The sequence below is a fragment of the Anas acuta genome, chromosome 5 (genome assembly GCF_963932015.1).
Source record: "Anas acuta chromosome 5, bAnaAcu1.1, whole genome shotgun sequence".
Taxonomy (NCBI): domain Eukaryota; kingdom Metazoa; phylum Chordata; class Aves; order Anseriformes; family Anatidae; genus Anas; species Anas acuta.
The window spans coordinates 57,599,571-57,615,146 of record NC_088983.1 but is presented as its reverse complement, the minus strand read 5'-3'; the positions used below and the strand labels follow the sequence as shown (position 1 = coordinate 57,615,146).

Genomic DNA, 15,576 nt, shown 5'->3' with positions numbered 1-15,576 from the left:
CGTGCTTCTGGACACAAACTACCACTACTAAAGATGGAAGCAAGCTTTCTGGAAAGGCAAATTATTCTGTAATTACTTGTAGCTTAGTTTCTTCTTTTAAATATCAGAATTTTAAAGACTTTATCCACATCATTATGAATAATATGTAACACCAAATCATATTTTTTCTATATTACACCCTTTCTTTGTCAAGTTAATCCAACATGAAACATTCTTTGGGTACTCTCTCCTTCTGTTCTTATTTGAATGGACGCAATACCACTAGGTTTGCAACAGAAAATAATAATTGTGTTTCCTGGATTAAAATATGTCACAAAAATATATATTTTCTCCCCACGGCTGAGCTAGGTTTTTTATCTAGAATTTTGAGGTGACTTCATCTAGTTTTTGATGTACAACAGCAAAGACAAGTACATTAGATCTCTAGATGGCATTATGTAAACATCAAGCTAAAGAATTTTAATTATGTAAGAATAATAAAATGAAGACGGATGTTCTTTCAAAATAGTAGGTGACATTTGCTAACTACTTTCAAAAGCACCTAGGAGCCCAGGCCCATCTCAGGTTGATGGGAGAGTTTTAATCTTATTGATTTATTGCTGTGTTCTCAATTGTTGTACTAGCAGCAGACTGGTTAGATAAATACGGCTTTACGGTTAGACAAATAGGATTTCAAATAACTGGTTGTGATTCCTTGCCTTTCCTATAGAGCTAAGCAGGTGGGATATTTAGGTTGGGTGTTCTGGAAAAAAAAGTTTTTGAAAAGTGTTTGAACAATGCATGGGACACTCCAGGTTATTGAATCAGTGACATGTTTTTCCTTGTTTTGACTATTAAAAGGTGAAGCCAAATTTAAAAAAAAAAAAAAAAAAAAAAAAACATCGTGGCAATGACAATGTTCTTTTCTTCTAATTCAGCTCTGTTAATTATATGGAATAGATTTGGTGGTTTTAATAGAGCTTGCAGTAGACAAGTTGAAGAAACAGAGCTCTTGGCTTCATCCCAAGAACAGTGCTGGCTGATGTGCAATCACTCACTTCTGAGAGGAAAAGTGTCATTTGTTCATCCATTTTACCTCCCAGTTCAATGCTTGTATTTCCCTTCCATTTTATTTTTCTATGGCTTTATCCTGTGAAGCACACAAATGTTTCCTGGGACTTTCCTACACAGACTTACTAAATTTCATTACCAGGGCATCTTTCCTGTATTTGTACCAAATTTTGACATTGCTTATTTCAAGCTGCTGTTCCTCATCATACCTCATGTATAGTCTTAGAAGATTCTTTGTGGTAGTTATAGTCCTAAAATTTGACCCCTGTTGTCAAATCTGCCTAAGGCTCTGAGGAAGACCGCATAGATAGAAGAAATCTGCTTTAATGGCAGCTGATCTAAAGGGTTGCATAGACAAATTGGGTGTTATACAGAAGTAGCCACCCTTTTTATGAACTGGAGAAACTTGGAGAAAGCACTTAAATTTCTTCATTTGATTGTAGGCCTCAATTAAATGAATGATGTGGGCTATTTTAATATTTTAGGCTTCTTAGTTTTAAGTTGAAATCATGGTCTCTTTCAGTAAAAAGACTTCTTAAAAACTTGTAATGAAGATCTCATTCTTTGTTCAAGAAGTCAGTAACTGTAATGAGAATGTTATTGATACTATAAGTAGTGCACTGGGCAACTCGTTTATGAAAACTTTATATTTTATATGAATGCAGTGGTCTGTCAAGACAGTCGAAGCTGAATTGGCCTTTCATATGTGAAATTTAGAACTTTTTGGATGCATTGAATTAACTATGATCTTAAGCATCTCTTGAATCGGTGCAAACAGAAGCCACGCCACTTGATACAGGCTTTGTATTGGACAAATTGTGATGATGTTCTGTGTTCTACTGTCTGATAACTAACTGTAGATACTAGGTTATTTCCTCCTCTTGGTAATTTATCAAGGGAATACAGATTTCCAGGGGAGATTCAGCTCTGATGCCAGAGTTGATCAGCATGTATTTTGAAGGTTGCAGAAACAGCATATGGTTACCGAAATACAGTATGTGAATGTATCAACTTGTGTATGAATGATTTTATAACAAGCAGGCACCTCCCGCTTCTGTAATTACCAGGGTCCTTTGCACAGAAAGCAGTGACAGTGACTAATAGGCACAAGCAGATTTGCGGTGCTGGAGCTGGAGTGTGGACTCAAAAATGTGTTTAGTTTAGAAGCTATAAAAAGCACGCTTATTTCTATGGATCCTACTCTTAAAATAACTTTTCTAGGTTTTGAAGCTCCGAAGCTAGGCCACAGTGGGTTCAGGAGTTCATCATGAACTTTGGTGTGATTTAATTTCAGTTAGCAAAAGCTAGGTAAAAGAAAAGTAAAAAGAGGGCAGAGCCTAAAAATCAAAATGGATCTAACACCAAGGAAAGCAGATGAATACAGGCAGATAATTAAAAAACAAACAAACAAACAAAAACAACAACAACAACAACAACAAATAGGAAAAGAAATCCATATATAATCCTGTAATCCTGCAATGGTCTGTCCAGTTCCTGACAGCCTAGCTCTCCAAATAGAAAAAGATAATATATCAAAACTAAATTGTGTTTAGTTTGCTCTGTAATAGTTAAATTATTTTTCCTTTTTTCTTTTTAACATGTCATTCTTTAGAGTTTATCATACCTATGTTTTATAGTATGTATTTTCTGGGCAAAATGATTTTGTAATTACATAGAAGGAAATATGTAGAAAATGATAAATGCTTGACATTTTTTCTGAGTATCACTCCATTTTTAAATATAGCCACAGAGCTCTTTGCCATGTATTACCATCTATTGTGTCCCTCATTTCAAAGAAAATCTGTCATATTATGAATATTAATTTGATCTTGCTGATAGATTTTGACAGTAATATTTAGCTTTCAATAGAACTTTTCACCTGACAATTGCAAAGGACTTTACAAATCAAGATAGTACTTTCTTCTTACAGGTGGGAAAACTGAAGCACAGCTATATTAAGTGATATGTCAAAGGCTAGAAAGAAACAATCTATATTTCTTAACTTTGAGTCTAGCACTGTCTACAGATACCTGCATAGAGGAGCCCATATTTAAATTAGAATTTGTCTTCATAATATATCAAATTGTTTTATTTTACATTTATTCTTCCAAGGCTATTTTAATTATAATATGGAATCAAAGAGTATACACTTCATCGGTTCAATCTCTAAGATGTTTAAGGGACTGACGTTATCACTTTTATGAGGAAAGTGCTAGGACCATTCAGCCTGGAGAAGAGACAAAGGGAGATTATCTTCTTTCTCCTTAAGGGAGAGTGCAAAGCAGACACATCCAGGCTCTTTTCAGTACTGCCCAGTGAATTTAGTAGTGACTACACTGGTATCCTTACACACAAGATGCAGAGTGTAAGCTAAGTAAGGAGCTTTGTATTCAAAGAGGAATAGATCTTCGTTGTATCTATTTTAATTGACACTGCATGAATAATAACCATGACTGCAGATAGGAATCTAGTGTCGTTCTGAATATGCTGATGGTATCCTATGGGTTTCTGGCTGCAGCTCCAGGGTGACATTGGATCTCTCCTAGATCGTTACATCTTGCACAGGTGTCTTGGCAGAAATTACCTATGCTTATGCCCCCAAGTTACACCCTGTTATTCCTGACCATATTATCCTAACAGCAGTATGTCAATTTATATCTACTGCTGCAGAATCTTTGTGCATGTCATTACTGAAAAAAATAGACTATCTGAAGCAAACTTTGAACTCCTTTCTGCTTTCAGTAGGCTACAACCTAACAGAGAGGGATTAGTTGAATGTTCTAGAAATGAATACTGGTAGTTGTGTTTTTTTTAAATAACCCACAAAATATGGTTTCTCAGATGGTATGTAACAAAGCAGATGAGACCTGGAGGAGTCTACTGAGTCTGTATGAATTAATTTTGCGTGCAGATCCTTTATTACTTGCCAGTCTTAGAAAACAGTTATTTTTCTGGATTGGCATTCACAACATATTTGAGAAGTGTCTCCCTCATGGAAACAAACAAAGCTGCCGTGCAGTCTGACTCCTTGCCCAGCATTCTTCTCATTAAGATTTCTCATTTATGACACCAAAACCAGCTGAGATTTCCTATATTAAGAGAATGAATCTTGGAGTTTTGTTTCACTGATAGATGTTTGGATCCTCTTTGACTCCTATTAGGTGGAAGGATAATATTTGAGATCCTTAGGACTTTTGACACCTGGGTCAGATTTTGCAGTACTGACGAATACCTGGTAACCACTGAGTGCACTGCAGGGAACTGTAGCCCTGATGTGGACTGCACGGCAGTCCACTGTGGGCTCTGTAACATGGGGTGTTTTTGTTCTGGAGATGAGAGGGAGGAGGAACAAATGTGTGCTGGTTACAGTTGAATTTGAAATGTGATTTTCTGGCAGTTGAGAAAGATATCATCAAGATTATAAGTAGAACTGAACTGAGCAGATTCTACTTTTCCAAGTTAAGGCAAAAAAAAAAAGCCAACATGAAAACATAGCCAAGTCATACAGAATGTTGCACAGTACAAAAGTACTCTGACAAGATTGTTCTTGCAACAAAAGCCATTCCTCATTATTTTCTCCTCATTATTTTGTCTGAGTCCCTGCTAATGTCCGCATATGCAAAGTCTGTCGAATATGAATAACTCCATCAGTGTAAATTTAAGATTCCAAGTAACAACAACATCAGGAAAAAAGGAGCAGAGGAGTAATAAATTAGCCAAATATTTATCTCACTAAAATACATGCAAATGTATGTTAGTGCATATTCATAACCTCATTGCCCAATTATTCTTGTTTTTCTCCAATAAGCATGTTTACAATAGATCCAAACCCTTTCCATAGCATGATACCCATATTTTCCAAGCATAAAACCTTGGTTCCTGCATCCACTCCAAGTAAAAGATGTTTTAAGGACATACAGGTTTGATCCTCCACTTCTGGGTCACTATGCTTATACTCAGAAAGAAAAGTCTGGTGTTGTCTTCCATGCAGCATTTCCCTCTGAGTATTGTGCTTTTTTAATGCATGCGGGCCTAGTGCCAAAAGCTGGAGCCTCAGCAGCAAAAATGGAACAACTTGCCCTGTGACTTACAGAAGGAGGGACATGGCATGTGACACTATTGCTCTAATCATCTCCTTTTTCTTCATCTTTTTTTTTGTTTAATGACTTTTGATCATAGCTCTGCTTTAATGCTCTATTAGAATATTCTTGTATTTCTCAGAGCTTGGTCCCTGTGCTTGGAGCCCAGCTGTCCCATCGGGCCCATTGTGCAGCCGCGGGGTGCCAGTGTGCTACTGGGAGGGACAGACTAGCTCTGCATTGCCTTGAAACTGCAGCTGAAGCAGTAGAAATCCCCTCAGCTGACAGCCCCGTTAATGCCAACAATATGCCTTAACATGTCTGTTAACAATTCTTCATCCAGACCGTGGCATGCCAATAACGGGGACCTTGTAATCCATATCTATGTGTATAGCAAATCCATTTATATATTTATATATCTGTATCTATATATGAGCCTGTTTATATACATCACTCTTTTAGTTTCAATTAAAGGATACCTGAGGATTTTTCTAGGCTGGAATATACTGACGATATTTTTGCTTCCTGTTGTTCACATTGTAACTGGGAGTAGAGGCATTCACGTTATATAAATGTCTGTTTTCATTTGTTACAGTGCTGTTTTACATTCCCATGGTAAGTGAAGTACCAGTAAGTGATCTCTTAGAGGTGACATATGTATTCATTGTGTTTCCTAATGCTTCTACTCCTTGCCTTAAAATGTGTGCAGTGTGATCACATGGTATTAAACAACAGATATTTTGCATCTTAGGATGTATGCCAGTGGCTGGTAAAATAATCTGTTTATGCCTCTCTTATATCCCATAAGCTTATTGTGATAAGTGTTTGGAATGAAACACCAGGATATCACTTTTAACATTTTCAGTTGATTTAGAATCCTCTTTGTAAGCTGCTACATAGTACTTTTTTATTTATTACTGATTATAATAGCAGAACTGTTCCAGTAGGATATCATGACTATAGTTTATAAGAAATTATATGGGCATCAGTGGCACAGAGTAACATACAGAAACCTGTCATATAGGGAAGGGGGACTTGATAGATCTACTATTGTATTTATACTAATGCAGTCATACAAGATATTTCCTGTAGAAGATGTTAAGTTTGTAGAAAGACAGTGAATGGTAAATATTTTAAGCTTTGTTCCACTTTATAGCAATCTACGTTGTTCAACTGATGCTTCTAATATTTTAGACAGATCTTGAAAATAATAACAGCGCTGTATTATTTGTCATTGTAACTTGGTCTTTTTCAACATCTTGATTTTTTTTTTTTCTGCATAAGGTCTTTTCTAAAGGGAAGAAAGTCTTTTGTTTTAAATAATTCACTACCTTACTGTCTTCATTCATATGCCTTAGTTTTCACATGTCCTTTTCTGAATTTGTTGACTCAAATTTATTGAGTCAACATATTTGACTAAATTTATTTAGTCAACATATTGGATTTGATCAAACTTGCCACAGTATAGTCTTTCTCAAAACTCCTGACTACAGGAGATAGAGGAATTAATACAAACATTAAAAATGACGGGTCACATGCTGCTCTCATCTCAGGTATTTAAAACTATCAGTTGTGTTCTTGTCTGCAGGCTGCACAGGCCCCAAAAACCTGTGGCTGGAGGCTGAGAACTGCACCAGAACTCCCACCGGCTTTAACACTGTGACGATTCCCCCAGTGCGTCGTCTGCACAGTAAGTGATATGGGGCTGCAGTATTTAGGGGAGGGTCTGAACATAAAATTACTCATCTGCATGTGTGCAAGCATATTCTGTGTTGCATGTGAAATAATGTTCATTCAGCTGTACAGTTTAATGAAAGGTAACTCATTAAAAGTGGGGGTTAATCAAATCTATCAAAAAAAAAAAAAGCTTTCATGTACGCAATATATAAGGGGACAAATTTTGCTCTGAAGTCACAAGAGCATCTGGTACATGAGCCTCTTTTTTAAAAATACTAACTTATAAAGACCATATTTTCTCCAATACACATCTCACTTATTCCTCTGAGATTAGTTCCAGGGATAGTGATTTGTGCAAAGACTTATAAGATGAGTCTCTGAAGATGACGTATTATAATTTTTGGAACATGGTTCTGAAAAGAAACTGCCTTTTCAAAATTCAGCTTCTTGAGATGAGAACGTTTTTCTTGAGAATGCATTCTGACACCTGTATACGAATTTCACGTGCAAATTAGAGGGCCAAGAGTTCATATTTCTGAGCAACACTTATTTTACAGCTACAAAAATTATACTCATGGCCGATAATCTTGTCTTCAACTGTAATGCCTTGAAGAGTTTTGCTGGTTTCCAACAGGAAGAGAAGTACTTTGTTTTAAAGTTGATAAAAAGATTAGTTATTCCTACTTACTCTCAATATCAGTAATTATAAAATGTCCATCCATGTAATTTGCACATCAAAATTACTTTTAAAAGGCTGGTTTTTAGCTAACTCTTAAATTTCCAAATTCATGGTAGGCAAATATAGACATGTGTAGATATCTACAATAAAGCAAAATGTATTAATTTATAAACAGAACTCATATATTTACTTGTGAGTTAATGCCTTTTTCTCATTTACGTTATATTACGGCTTATATAAGGCCTGTTCCACTACAGTATGCTACTTTCTGATTTCTTGAATTCTATCTAAAAATGGAAATAAAATATTCACTGTAAGTGTGCTAAGCAGTACAATATTTTTCATCACTAAGCAATGCCTTTTTATTTGCAAGTACGATTGTTTGTATTCTGAAACTGGAAAAATCCCCTTATGTAGCTTTCCCATGCCAAGTGTTTACAAGGGCAAAAGGAATATAAAACAAAGGCAATTTTTAGGATTTTGTTAAGATTCATGTTTATCACAGTGTGGACAAAAATGCAAAAAAGCATTTTCTTATCTATTCCTGTTACATTAGAAAAGTTCATGCCCTGCTCTTAGCATTTTCCAACACAGCTGTAGAGTAGTTTAAAGCCTATTTTTTAAATAAGTGATGCTCAATTTGTCTTTGATGATCCGCATGATTCAGGTGAGATGGGAGCACGGTCGGGCCCTTATTTGCATAAAAATTAATCACAGAAAAATGTAAATTGATAAAATTTTGCCTGGCTTTTCCCCCCTATTCGAGAACCCATGGATGGCTCCCAGAAGCAATCATCTCAGTATGGTGCCGCATTGGATGCTATACAAATGATCACATTTGTGTTGAATACTCACTCATTTAAATGTCAGCACTGATGGGGCGGTACATCAGTAGAAAAAATGAAAAATAAATACACAGCAGCTGAAGACCATCAAATCTGTGGGCACTCTTTAGAGATATATGATCTAATGTGAAAAAATTGTAGATTAATTATCCTTTTTCAAAAAGGTAATTGTTTTAGTATCACAGCAGAAAAAAAAATCTGCAATTTATTTGGAATCAAACAAAAACCAGTGATGTTAAATACGTCATTACATCGTTGTGTTTATTAGAAGGCTACAATTAATTCCTGAGGCTCCTCTGGTCTCCAGAACTGCATAAAATGAAACAAAAGAGCATTGCTATTAATTTTCAAGCATCCTAATCCTGCAAATAACTAGCCCAACAAAAATAAAGTAGTAACAATTTGAAAGTAAAAACTTTGTAGTTTTATTTGCAATGTATTTTTTTATTTTCCTAAATTATATACTTGGATGACATTGCTGTGGTATAGTGGCATCTCGCCATCCTTTATGAATTTGCCATCCTTTCAAAGGAAAAATAATTTTTCCCATTTCATCTGCATAACTGCAGCATAGGTATTGTACAGAAATTGCAAAAGCTTCCAAGAGTAAGCAACACAGAATCCAACCGCTTCTCTATTTTTTTTTATTAGAGTGCTTAATTTGTGTCTGCTTCCTTACGGTGTAAATTTCATATGGGGAGTAAATAAATCGGGTACTCTGTCTATTGCTCCGAAATGGTGTTTCTGGCTGAGCTAAATCCAGCATAGACAGAGGAAATGGTAGTTTACACTTTTTTTCTTTTTCACCTTCTGGCTTTAAGAAGCAATCTCTAGAAAATTATAGCAACACAAGGACTTCTGTAATTTATAATCATCTGTAATAGGTCAGCCACAGTGCATTAGATTAGTGCATTAGATCTTCAGGGGTTGGAATGCAGTGTTTCAGCAATGCAGCATGAGTCTGAACAGAAAGCAGAAATTTAAAAAGCCGTTCATTATGCCTGCACTATATAGCTTGGAATATTAAGTAGTTTTCACTATAAAAAGATAAACATTTAGGGTATTCTTATGCTTCCTTTTTTCTATTATTTTTTTTGGTGGTGGTGGTGGTTTTTGTTTTGTTTTTTACTTAGAGGGACATGACAGTGCTTGGATATGTGAATTATCAGGGAAGCACCCCCACTTTAATACACATGCCTTACCTTCCGTATTGATTGTGCCAGTAGATTGACGTATCGAATGCACATTAAAAAAAAAAAAGCACTTTTTCATTTTACAGAACTGTTCTGACTTTTTGCAACTATACTAAATGCAGAGCAGTAATTGTGCTTAGAACAATATCTCTTATGTTTTTTGTATTGTTGTTGAAATCCATGGTTCAAATCCTGACTGTACCAAAATCAGTGGGAGTTTTGCCAGTGGTTTCACTTGCCAGGGGTTTCACTTCAACAAGAATTCCACTAAGGGTATACATTTATTTTCCTGAAATGTATGGTAGTTGTAGTTTTCTCTGTGAATATAATTATATTTTTATGTTGTAAATGATACTGTGTGGAAACAGAATATATGGCTGATGATCTGAATGTTATCTGATAGCATACATGAGAATGCTGATGTGCCCCTGTTGGCGGGGCTTGTAGAGATTGTATGGATGGGAATTTTACTGGAGGGTTGGGGATTTTTTGAGATTGTTATCCTTTACAGTGTTCATGTGTATAGGTGTCAGCATTGGTACCTTTGCTGTGTCCTTATTCTTTGTATTTCAGCTGAGCTCTTTGACTGCTTTTGTTGCTACTGACCTAGTAGGCATGCAGACACTTTCTTATGCTCCCCTTTGTAATAATGCATCTTCCTTTTATCTCATGCCTAGAAAACGGCTCATGTTTTTGTCCTTTACTATATTCCTGCTACATTCAACTCTTAAATATTGATTGCCGTCAACAAGTGGCTACATACATAATCTGGAAATAATCTGCCAGAAAAAGCAGGTTTAGATTATATACAGCACGAAGGACTCAGCGTGTAGTGAGGAAACTGTGACCAGGAGCAGGAACATGACTGACATGTGGTCAACATATACATGGTGCATATAGCATATGCACCACACAGTTGACTTGAGAGTATCTGCACCCCAGATATCTACTCATGATTCTGCATAGTGGCTTTTTTTCCGGACTCTGTCAGTTCTCTATTACAAAAAGTGATTAGATTTTCCAGAGCACCAGCAGTTCCTACTTATTTCTCTGCTACTCATTAGAGAGTCTTTCAAAATCTGACTACTCTTCAGTATGGAATTCAGAGTGTAACTTCAAACACCAAGGTTTGAAAACTTCAGTCTGTATTTTAAAAAAAAAAAAAAAAAAAGACAAAAAGGCAAAGAAGGGGAAGTTCTCTACTTAACAACTCCTTCTATAAAACTTCTCCACCCCCAGAAAAGTAGAACTAGATTCAAGTTAGTAGTAATAAGTAGTCCATTTATGTGAAATATGGAATATATGAATGAGTCATTGAGAAAATGGAACTAAGAGAGAGAGCTAGATTTTTCATTCATTTGCCAAGACTAAAACATTTATAAGCTGGTGGTAAAATACTCTGGAAGGACAACCTGGAGGTTTCTCCAGTAACCATCACAAACTAGAAACACAAATCCTTCATGCTGTGAAAATTACACAAAGATGTCCTCGTTGATCTGTTTCATATGATCAGTTACACTTAGGCTTTTGTTTTCAGGTTGGATGTCAGTATTTGTAATGCTTTAAGGACTATGAACTTATTAAAACATATAAGAACCTTTGATAATAGCTAGAAAAAAATGCAATCCTATGGATACTTAGACTGAGTCAGATGGAAGCAAAAATATTAATCACAGAAGTTTCTTTCTTCCAGTATTAAATTATTTTATAGATCATTTTGGTGAATGTTTACCAGGCTGGTCAATGTACATTAAGTCACCTCAGCTGCTGACTTTCTGACCCTCAAACAGCCTGCTCAATTCCCTTTTTTTCCCTCACACTAGGCAAAAGTCTGTAGGACAGCTACAGAGACGACAGCATCATGTTCTTCTAGAATGGATTTCTTCATTGCTTGAAAAGCAACCCTGTATTTGAAAAGGCTTTGCTGCCTTTTTTTTTTTTTTCTTCTTTTAGGCACGGATGGGTTGTCTGAAGGGTGGATGCAAAAAAAAGACAAAGCCAGAGTCCTTTTAGTGGTGCCCAGTGTCAGGACAAGAGGCGAGGGGCACAAATTGGCACACAGGAGTTTCCGTCTGACCATCAGGAGGTACTTCCCTGCTGTGTGGGTGGCAGAGCACTGGCACGGGTTGCCCAGGGAGGCTGTGGGGTCTTCCCTCCCTGAAGGTCTTCAAAAGCTGCCTGGACAAGGTCCTGGGCAACCTGTTCTGGGTGTCCCTGCTTGAGCAAGGGTGTGGACCAGATGGCCTCCAGAGGTCCCTTCCAACCCCTAACCAGTGTGTGATTCATTGAACAGATGTCATGAACAGCTTGTATCAGCACAGTAACAACCAATACTTCTCTTCCTTTTCTCTTTGGAAGAGGCAATAGTGCAAAGAAACCTAAAGGAATCAACCCACGCTACATAAACTCCAGCTGCTTACTGACCAGGATCAAACCCCAGCAGCCTGCAGGGAAATTTGCCAAAATTTTCCAGTGGTTCTGCTAACTTACACGGATGTTTCCAAGAGGATCCTTTTGGATGCAGACTCCCATAAACTATATATATTATATATATTATAGACTATATAAACTAATAGACTACAATCAGCTACAGCTAGGCTCAGACAAATTCAAAACTTGGAAATTTGGTTGCCATTGGGAAATTAGCCCACACTCCCATTTAGTGTGGTAAAAACATGTTAACTCAAACCAACTTCATTGCTAGGAGATCCCATCTTTTAGACAGTAAGGAGATAGTACACCAGAGTAAGAACTCAATCTGCATTTGTTTTAGCAGCTTAAATAAAACAGCTTGTTTTTGCCTGATTTTTAACTTGTACTATTTTTATAATTTGGAAATTCACATATGTCAGATTTGCAGGCCGTATCATGTAGTCACTTGCTGCTAGATACATTGTCTCACACTGATGCAATAAACCTTCTTAAATCGATAGGCTGAATATCTGCAAAGTGATCTTCTGGCAGTTGTTTAGCTGCATGCACTTATCTTTGTTGGCTTTTCTCTTCTAGTGCATCCTAACTAGTTCAAAACTAGTTTGTATGAAGTTAAAGATGGGCACGGAGCATAGGATATCAATCGTTGGTCATGACTGACATGTGAAAACTCTCCAGCTGCTAACTAGGAGACCGTTCTGCGGTAAGGACAATTAAATATGCTATGATAGGCTCAATAAATCAAGTTAATGTGGGGAAAGTAAACTACTGTGTATGGATTTTTCTGTTGTTGTTTATTTTTATTTCCAGGAATTTCAAAAGTATCATTGATTTCACAAAGGCTGAGGTTTTTAATCAAGTATGTATTTTCTAGTTATTTAAAAAAAAAAAAAAAAAGGAAACTTAAGAACATGGGTAAGGATGTTTCTTATGGCTCCAGAAAAAATGCAGTCAGAGTTACCATTAGTAAATAAATTTCACGCATATTAGGCCTGGAAAGAAAGCTCTGGTATTTTGTTTATAGTTTGCCTGGAGTTTTGTGATTTACATATGCATACACGTGTGAAAGAGATTCAGGGAGACCTGCTACCTACTCAAAGCATGAATAATTTTATTTTACTTTCTTTGTTATAACTACTAAAAAAAAAAAAATGTAACCTTGCAATCTGTAATGAAGTAAATGGAAAAGTGAAATCATGCTACCTGGCAGAAGCTGTGGTACAGCAGCTGGAAAAATGTGTTAACAAGCATTGTGTGAATCACTGTCTCCACCTAGTGCTCCTAGAAGAAATTTCACCTCTACACCCTCTGGTGGGTGACATTACAGACGGGATTCTACAATGATAAAACTTTTTGTACGTATCTAGTCATAACAGTTGCAGTCATTAATGCCATTATAGTTTTAAATATGTCAGCTTTTATCAAAGGCAATTATAAGGGCTTATAAGCTGTCTATAAAGATTCACTATACATTGAAATTTGCCAGCATAATAGTGTTTTCTGCAAAGACCTTTTGGCATATTCTACACATATTCATTAACAGTAAGGCAGAGAGTTTGTCAGAAGCTTCACAGAACGATTCATATGCTACTGAGGGTCTGTTTCAAGAGCCTCTTCCTAGTGCCGGTAGGAACGGAAGAAAAATCAATATAAGATCAATTCTCAGCTACCAAAGTATGTAAATTAATGACTCACTGATACATGATAGACAATGTTCTGAGTCAGGAGAAATAGGTGGTAGTGTACAACTTAGTTCAAGGAGTTAACACTCATACAATTATACCGTAACAGCTTACTAACTGAAATAATCTCTACAGTAATTTTTACAAAATCTTTTACTTCGATACCAGGTTAAAAACTAGTTGGGAATTCAATGTTGCCTACATTACCTCCTCCACATTACTGAGAAACTTTCAAATATAACAGAAAATTCATGTGCGATAGAATTTGTTCCTATGAATGAAACATCTGCAACACAGAGCTTCAGCTTTATTCTTAATTTAAGAGAGATTATTTTGCCACCTTGCCAAAACTAATAGTATGAAGACAGTAACTTCAATCTGCAACATATGTTAGATTTTCACATGCTTGTAAGGTGTTCTTACTACAAGTTTCACACTTGACTCCCTACACTGAACCTAGCACCTGTCCCAGGAATAAGCTTGTCTCTTTTTAAAGAATTATAGATGCATGTAACTGTCACTGATGAACTTGTGTGAAGTTATGTGCATTGATTTGAGCAACCTCGTCTAGTGGAAGGTTTCCCTGCCCAGGACAGAGGTGTTGGAATTAGATGATCTTTAAGGTCCGTCCCAACCCAAACCATTCTATGATTCTACAATACTTACCCTAACAGATTCTATTATTTGACATAAGAGGGGACTGGGAGACAGTATAAAATGTTAAGGCATTCTAAAAGGCTCAAAATCATAGAATTTTTTGGGGTAGAGTGTAAAAAAAAAAAAAAAAAAAAAAAAAAAAATCCTCTCTCTGTAGTGTGAAGGTAATAATGAGGAAAATCCATCACAACTGTAACTTCTATCTAACCCACTTTTATTTTTCTAGATAATTTGAAACAAGTTTTTTTCTGATCATGAACTGTAACTAATTTATCTAATTTTGCTCAAATTAAATAGTGTCACATCTCACCAATTTAGTAGAACAGTTTGTAAACTCATGTATTAACAATTTAAATCAAGATCAACATTATAAATCTTTGTGCTGTGAGTTACAATAGGTCAAAAAAGACAAGATAATAGTAGCAAACTTTTTTTGCCACTTAAATCAGATTTTGAGCATTATTTGGATGTCTTTTCACTTGTTATTATACAAAATATATGTATTAAATGAAAAGGTTTTGTTGTTACGTTAACCAGACATGAGTCAGAGACAAAGAATTTGGGACAAGTGTTTTACTGAGTCTGAGCTCTGCATGGTCGGTATGTGTAATATAAGGCTCTGAGTGTTATCTTAGGTACTTTCCTGCACCTTTGACATAAAGACAAGTTGAACAGTAAAACCAGTTGGCTATCAAGATGAACATAAATTTAAAATTAACATAATAGCTTTTAATAATTCAAATAATTTAAAAGGTTTGTTTAAATTTCTGAGTTTCACTGTATTGTCATGTGGACCTTTAGGTTTCACCAAGGCATCAGCAGTAGTGCTGTCAGGTAATGATACATAAATTAGTCTTCATTTTTTCTTGGTGATCTAAATGATGATAATATTCAACTGTATTAAACCTGTACTTGATAAGATCAGCTTCACTCAATAAAATAATTTATTGGAAAGTTGAACCAAAAGTACTTAAGTGTTGTCTGTCAGACTATGTAGTTTTGGTATCTGTCCGAGACTTCAGTGAATTTGGAACACATTTATTTTGTTCATCAGAAAAACTTCAAATGTTTGTCTCCTCCATGTGTGTTTGAATTTATCTTTTAATTTTAATTTTTAACTTTTAATTCAGATATTAGAATAGTAAAAGTAAGTCTGAGGAATGTGAGAGAACAGATACTTATATATTCAGGTAAGCAATAAAAATAATTTATTTTAAAACAAAACAAAACAAATCTTCCTTGTGAAAATGTGTAGTACTTTTAAATGAAAGAAATACCACC

At 35.8% G+C, this 15,576-nt stretch overlaps 1 long non-coding RNA gene across 6 annotated transcripts in view; it reads left to right on the top strand.

Moving 5' to 3' along the window:
- Positions 1-15,576, top strand: part of LOC137857888 (uncharacterized) — a 109,411-nt gene that overhangs the window by 67,562 nt on the left and 26,273 nt on the right. For 5 of the 6 annotated variants that reach the window (XR_011097357.1, XR_011097356.1, XR_011097354.1 and 2 more), the window contains 3 exons: positions 6,718-6,819; positions 12,533-12,659; positions 15,426-15,485. This is a non-coding gene — a long non-coding RNA (uncharacterized lncRNA). The remainder of the gene's footprint in view (positions 1-6,717; positions 6,820-12,532; positions 12,660-15,425; positions 15,486-15,576) is intronic. The other variant, XR_011097355.1, reaches the window with a different exon arrangement.